Source organism: Macaca fascicularis, chromosome 2 (genome assembly GCF_037993035.2).
Source record: "Macaca fascicularis isolate 582-1 chromosome 2, T2T-MFA8v1.1".
Classification (NCBI taxonomy): domain Eukaryota; kingdom Metazoa; phylum Chordata; class Mammalia; order Primates; family Cercopithecidae; genus Macaca; species Macaca fascicularis.
The window spans coordinates 103,433,377-103,441,055 of NC_088376.1; the positions used below are offsets into that span (position 1 = coordinate 103,433,377).

At 42.6% G+C, this 7,679-nt stretch overlaps 1 pseudogene; it reads right to left on the reverse strand.

The window, feature by feature from the left end:
- Positions 1–5,479: 5,479 nt before the first annotated feature.
- LOC135969700 (elongation factor 1-gamma-like) lies at positions 5,480–6,764 on the reverse strand (annotated as a pseudogene).
- Positions 6,765–7,679: the final 915 nt, after the last annotated feature.

Here is a 7,679-nt window from a genome sequence, read left to right on the forward strand (position 1 = left end):
AAATAATCATCTGCCTCGGCCTCCCAACGTGCTGGGATTACAGGCGTGAGCCACTGCGCCTGGCCCCAAGTTGCTTTTTAGCAGTTACTTGCTCAATGACGCACCCTTTACTGGCTGCCTTCTCTTGCCCTCACTTTCTCATTACCTCACTGGTGTTTTCCAGTATTATTTCTCAAATAAACTCTTTGCCTATCAATCCTTATTTCAGGATCTTCCTCTGTGGTGGAGCAGGGGCTCAACTGAGAGAGAGAGAGGGAGAAAGAGTGAGAGAGAGAGAGAGAGAGAGAGAGAGAGAGAGAGAGTGAGCACAAAGTACATATAATTGGAGTCCAGGCATAGCTTTGGCTTCAGGTAGGACTGGACACAGAGGACTCAAGCAATATCATTAGGATGATCAGATCTTCCCATCACTTGGTTGTGCTTTCTTCTCAGACGGACTCTGTCAACACAGTGGATCTCAGCAGTTCCAGGCTTATAGTCTTCAAACTAAACTACCCTAGCAGAAAGAGGAGAACTTGTTTTTGTCCTAGGATATCTTAAAATTGCAAACCACTGGACTGACTTGCACACCTCTGAGCCTATCACCGAGGCCAGGTGGATGGAATACTCTGAGTACTAGGCAGGGTTTTCTAGAGGGACAGAACTAATAGGATATCTATATCTATATCTATATCTATATCTATATATCTTTGAGTTTATTAAGTGTTAACTCTTATGATCACAAGGTCCCACAATAGGCTGTCTGCAAGCTGAAGAGCAAGGAGAGCCAGGTCGAGTTCCAAAATTGAAGAACTTGCAGTCTGATGTTCAAGGGCAGGAAGCATCCAGCCAGGGAAAAAGATGTAGGCTGGAGGACTAGCCCAGTCTTGTCTTTTCACGTTTTTCTGCCTGCTTTATATTCTAGCCAAGCTGGGAGCTGATTAGATGGTGCCCACCTAGATTAAGATTGGGTCTGCCTTTCCCAGCCCGCTTACTCAAATGTTAATCTCCTTTGGCAACACCCTCACAGGCACACCCAGGATAGATACTTTGCATACTTCAATCCAATCAAGTTGACTCTCAGTATTTACCATTACACTCTAATTGGTCAATCCTGATTCATGTGACTATGGATCCCTTTCAGGTCCTCCTCTGTACCCTCCCATTCCACTTTTCCCACACACTCTAGTGGCATACAATGGAGAGAAATCAGAAACAGGGAAGAAGGGCCTGTGTTTTGGAAGTAGATAAAGACAGACACATGTCTGTATGTGTGTGCTGATGTCTAATTGTGAAGAATCTGATCACTTGCTAACTATCAGACAATATTGGTAAACATATTCAAAGAATCTGTGTGTAAGCCAGACCACTCCTTTTTTCAATGTTATGAAACAAATAGAAAACAAATATCCCAGCTGAAGTCCTGCGTCTTACTTCTATTCATATGAATGATTTCTGTAGAAGAGACCAACCTTTGAAAAGAAAAGCAGAAGGTGAGAGAAAAACTAGTATGTAGAGAGTTCCTAGTTGTATGCCAGTCATTGTCTTAGCACTGTATGGTTGTGACTTCATTTGACATGAAATCTATAGTGCTCATTTTATAGGTGGCCACACCGCAGCTGGATGATGTTAAGTCAGGTGCCGAAGAAGGCTCTGAGCCTGGACTGTTTGACCCCTCAGCCATGGTATTGTCACTCTTCTAGATGTCTTCCCTCAGAGAATGGTACTGGGAGAGGGAAGTCTGCTCTGCTGGTTCTGTGAATGAAATAAACCCTCTTCCCACTAGTCTAAGTACTACGATGTTAGAAAGGAGACACTTTAACCAAATAGAGCTTACAGTCGTACATGGTGTAAGAATTAGAAGCACTCCATCACACTTGTGAAATCACAAAGAGCTTAATTTTAAAAAAAGTAATTTGCTCCTATCCCAGCTGGAGAAGCCTGTCTGTGTAGTCCACAAAGCAAGCAAAAAGAAAAAAATACAGATTACCTCCCTGAAGGCAGGACTTTGCCTGCAGGTGTTATGATTTTGTCCCCTGAGCCCAGTCCAGTGCCTGACACATTATGAGTGCTCAGTATGTATTTGGTGAGTGAATAAAAAAATTGCATACACATTAATAGTTCTTTTTTAAAACAATACTACTTTCTAAATGTCTTTCCATGACAATGAATAAATCATTCCATGATGGTTGTAATAGTTCAACTTATTTAACACTTTATTGAATTAACTATTTATATTTATTTGATACATTTAACTATTTAATTCCCTCTTTTTGGATTGGTGGGCAGTTCATATTTTTGAGGATAGTAAACAATGCTATGAATGAACATCGTTGCACTTAAGCTTTTACAAATTTTTCAAATAATTTATCTAGGGTATATACAGAAAAGAATGGCTTAGTTAAATGGCATGCATGTTTTAAGCCTTGTTTTGGAAATACACAGGCAAATACATATCCATGTATAATAAGGAAAAATGTGACTTATTTTGAAAATTAAAGGGATTTGCCTTTATCACAGTCTTCAGCTAAACCTAACAGTCATATCTTAGCACATTTAGCAGTCTAAAGTGAATTAGTTAATTTTTATGGCTTATTGTTTGAGGTAAGTGGGCCACTGGATAAAACTTGAAAGTTTATTGCTTGCTTTTTATTTCCACCATACTGTTCTGTGAGTCTTTGGGAAATCTCTGGAGCGTCTGAGTATCTTGTCTTTGGGTCTGCAATGCCATGTCTCATGTAGCTTATATCCTGGTTAGCCTCCTCTCCACCCCCAGAACCTCATTAGTGTCTCTCACACAGAGGATTCAGATTCCAAAAATATTTGTGGAATTAAGTGTTGGCAAGAGAGTGGGAAATCCAGACTCGCACACACTGCTGGTGGGAGTATTTAATTGGCACAGCCACTTTGAAGGCAAGTTGGCAGTGTCTATTAAAATGTAAAATGTGCGTACCCTGTGATTCAGCAATTACACTTCTCCATGTCTTCTCAAGAGAAACTTTTGCTCATGTGCAGATGTGCACTCAGCACTGATCATAATAGTGAAAACCTGGAAAGAATCTAAATGTCTATCAATAGGGAAATGATTGAAAAAAAATTGGAAGAGATGCAGTGCTGTAAAGTAGTAGTTAAGGAGAATGAAGTAGACCAGAGACAAAAAATTCAGGTTCTGAGGGCCAGATCCAGGCCAGCAAAAATATTTTATTCACTTTACATAGTATTCCCCTCCGCCACTCCTCGCCATGTATTTTATAACTATTTTAGCCAAGTCTATTCTTGTTATTTGGGGGTAGTTATGCTTTATAAAGTCACTGCATACACTGAATTAGGGGAAATACAGGATTAGATTCTTGTGAGCCTCTGGTCACATTTTCACTAATCAATCAATACATGACCTTGCTTTATGTGTGTTTTTGTTTAAAGACAACTTATTTAGTATATATTGTTTATTTGTCAACAATGAACTCACAGCCAACAGGACTATAACTCATACCTGAAAAAAGCCTCTCTAATACACAGAAGGCACATCACAGCCTCCTTGCTCTTAGGAACATGAGACACCACTTCAACACTATGCTTGGGGGCTGTTTGTTTTTCATTTTTTTTTTTTTTTTTCCCTTTAGATGAAGTCTCGCTCTGTTGCCCAGGCTGAAGTGCAATGGTGCGATCTCAGCTCACTGCAAACTCTGCCTCCTGGGTTCAAGTGATTCTCCTGCCTCGGCCTTCTGAGTAGCTGGGATTACAGATGCCTACCACCATACCTGGCTAATTTTTTTTTTTTTGTATTTTTAGTAGAGACAGGGTTTCGTCAAGTTGGCCAGACTGGTCTCGAACTCCTGACTTCAGGTGATCCACCCACCTCGGCCTCCCAAAGTGCTGGGATCACAGGTCCTGGCCAGTGGCTGTTTTAAACAGCAAAATTACCAACAAAAAGCACAAAGATGGAAACATATGGCATTAAATACACCACAAAAAGGACACTTGTTTACATTGATGTGAGCTGAAGAAAGAAGGCAGAGCTCTCCCCTTGTTCATTCTGGGCTGGGAACACGCACATTGGGCAACTCAAATATTTTGCTGTTCTGTGCATGTCCATAAATGACATGAAAAACTGGGAATATTGATTGTGAGGTGACAAATAAATTTTAGCAAGTAGGTACATTTGCAAATACGGAGTCATAAATAATGAGCATTGACTGTATATATCTCTGAAATATAAGGACTCTTTTAGAAACATCTCAATTACCGTTATTACTCTTAGATTCCTTAGTCCTCTTTTTTCATCTTTGTGTATAAACTGGAGATTCCTTAATATTATTGACTATCCAAAGTGCACATTTTCTCAATGTCTCACTAAAAATCATTATGACTTCATGGATTTAAGCATACTTGGTAAATTTTAATTAATGATATGATGATGACTATGAATTTTATTTCTTATTATTTTTTAACTTTTATTTTAGATTTGAGGATACATGCACAGGTTTGCTATATAGGTAAATTTTATGTCACAAGGATTTGATGTACGGATTATTCTGTACAATCTGTGCTTCTTAAAAGAATGGGAGGATCACCTGAAAAATAGTCACATGGTCTCCCAAACTCACAGTGAAATTAATGAGGGACTGATGGGCATGACTCCCCAAATTTGGATGATATGATTTGGCTCTGTGTGTCCACCCACATCTCATCTCAAATTGTAATTCCCACATGTCAAGGGAGGGAGGTGATTGGATCGTGTGGGTGGTATCCCCCATGCTGTTCTCTTGATAGTGAGTGAGTGAGTTCTTAGGGGATCTGGTGCTTTTATAAGAGTTTGGAAGTTCCTCCCTCATTCTTTTCTCTCCTGCTGCCTTGTAAAGAAGGTAGTTGCTTCTCCTTCATCTTCTGCTATGACTGTAAGTTTTCTGAGGTCTCCCTAGCCATGTGGAACTGTGAGTCAATTAAATCTCTTTCCTTTATAAATTACCCAGTCATGGGTATTTCTTTATAGCTGTGTGAAGACAGACTAATATATTGGGTCTGAATCCCCAGATTCCAACATTAAAAGTCCTCTGGAGAGAGGTGGTGCAGTGAATGGGTAAAAAAAAGAAAAGAAAGGAAAAAGTGTAATCATTCTTCCAACAGGGCCACTGCTCTTCCCTGTGATGAAGGTGAGAGCAACAGTGAGTGCACCATGGCATAGCGCAACTAGCACAGTTTTACAGCCAGATATTACCTGGCTTCCAGTTGAAGTCTTACTTCTTACCAGCTGCTGACCTAAGGCAAGTTGTCTAATTCCTTGAGCCTTAGTTTTCTTATCTGGACAATGAAAATAATCACTACCTCACAGAGTTGTTGGCAGATAAAAATCATATATGTGAAGAATATGGTACATAGTAGGTATTTGTAAATGCTAATTAATGTTTGCTGTTGTTCTTTTTTCAGTGTTCAGTTTCATTTAATGACCCCCATCTCCTTGAAGGGCAGGTGCAGGCAGCTAGGCAATGGCAAGAGATGCTTACTTGATGATCTTGCCCTGACCAAAGGCTTGGCCCACACTCTTGAAGGCCCCCTCCCAGCAAAAATACTCTTGAACCAGTGCCTGGGTCTCCTTGCTGCCAGGATCCAGTTTTACATCATGTATATGACTTGTAGTCCCACCGCCAATCTGGACCCAGTGAAAAGGGAAGCTTCTGGCCCTGGAAGACCCAGACTCGGAGCTGCTATTGTTGGTTCCAAAGAAGACATGGACAAAAACATTCTTCCTCAGCTTGGTCAGTCCCTGGAATACTCCAGTGATGAGATTGCAACTCATGAAGATCTGGGTGAGTTCTTCAAGGAAGTGATACTCTGAGAACTACAGGAACCACCCATCTTTATCGAACTGCTCCCAAAAATATGGCAGCACCCCAGAGAGTGTGTCCTTCTTAGAGTACCTGCACTGAAATTTATCCAACACAAAGGTACTCTTGGATGGTGAGCAAAGGGGTCCTTGGCCTTGGGCTCAGCAGCCAGCACCTGCTCACGTTCATCCATCTCCTCCTCAGGAGCAGGGGCAGCTGCCTTTTCCTCCTCTTTCTGCTCAGCCTGGGGCTTCTGCTTCCCTTCCTGTGAGCCCTTCCCTTTCCATGTGGTGTCCTGTTTAGGGTGGCTCTCGGCAAACTTTTAAACATCAAACTGGGCCATGTTCTCACACAGATTCACTTACCCCAAACAACCTGGAATTGGGGCTGGTTAATGCAGGTGAGGAACCAGCGGTTGGCATTGGGGAAGGCCTGGTGGAAAGAAGCTTCCAGGACCTGCTTATAGAACTACAACAATATGCAAACAACTGTGATATCAGCCAGTGGCACTTGTTCACCCACCAGAGAAGTCCTCATCTTCAAGTGAGCATGCAGCAGCCCCAGAATTCACCTCACCTCCTTCTTTGCACTCTTGGTGGCCTTTTTGTTATGCTGCATGATGCCCACGGTGAGGAACACCCAGGTACTGGCACTGTATCGCTGTCAGCAAAGCTCACCCACTGCACCACTTGGGCTACTGCCTCTGGAGTACTTCCCTGCAGCTCCTCATGTAGGCAATGGCATTGCTTTCAAACACACAGAATCCATCATCACCCTCAAATGCTGGAAACTTCCTGGCAAGAAATTTGCAGAGAAATTCAGGAGTATTGTTGGTTTGGCCAAAGTGAGGTAGGGTGGTGCGGAGAGCACGTGGACCTGAGCCCCGCTGTACTGAACAGCAATGGACACCTTGAAAGCCCTCACATTTTCAGGACATGAGTACAGGGTCCCAGCTGCCATGGTGATTCTGCAGAGAAAGGGGGTGTTGCTGTTATTTTTATCATATGCCTGATTGCAGCTCTCTGAGGAAGGCCAATAGGCAGACTTGCTGTCTCCTATGAGAGAGGCCGTGGGGAAGGCAAGAGGAAAAGGCACTGTGGCCAGGTGAGTCACACCATAGTGGTAGGGTGGGGCTGAGAGTTGAATTCCTGGCCCCTGGTCCATAGCTGTGTCTAATTAAAAGGAGCCAGATTGTTGATAAGCCATTGCCTAAATGATTAAAAAACAAAAACAAAAACAAAACAGACTAGCTCTGGGGACAGGTGCATGTTTTCCCTCTGACCCTAGGCCACCTTGCCCAGAGAGGAGGCCGAGCACCGGGCAGCCTTGTTTATCTGGCCTCTTCTCATCTGGGTTGTGGGTTTATCTGGAGGGAGTCCCAAACTGGTGACTTATGTTTCTCCCCCAGGCACTTCAGGACAGAGAGCTGCATCCATTGGGATGGAACATCCCTATCTAGAGTGACTTCTCTGGCCTTCTTAGAACACATTGCCCTTAGACTATTCAAGTGTGTGTTTGTGTGTGGGACCAGGACAGGGTGGTACAGAACTCTAATTCAGATTAATAGGAGATCTAAAAGGTGAAAAACTCCATAAGGAATATGAATCAGAAGCAAGAATCACTTCACAAGGAGACTCCCTTTCCCCTTTCTCTTTCCCTCATTCTCTCCACTGTTTTGATAAACTTGATGCTCACCCCAGCTGTGGTATCATGGTAAAGCTTTGACTTTTTCATATTATCAGTCTTCCCCATAAAGTGGAGTTATTCTGAAGAACTGAGCTACCCAATGTGAGCTAGTATGGACTAGTGGCAAAGTCAGTGGATTTGGGTACAGATGGCCTGAGTTTGTGTCCTGGTCCTGAAACGCTGGGGATG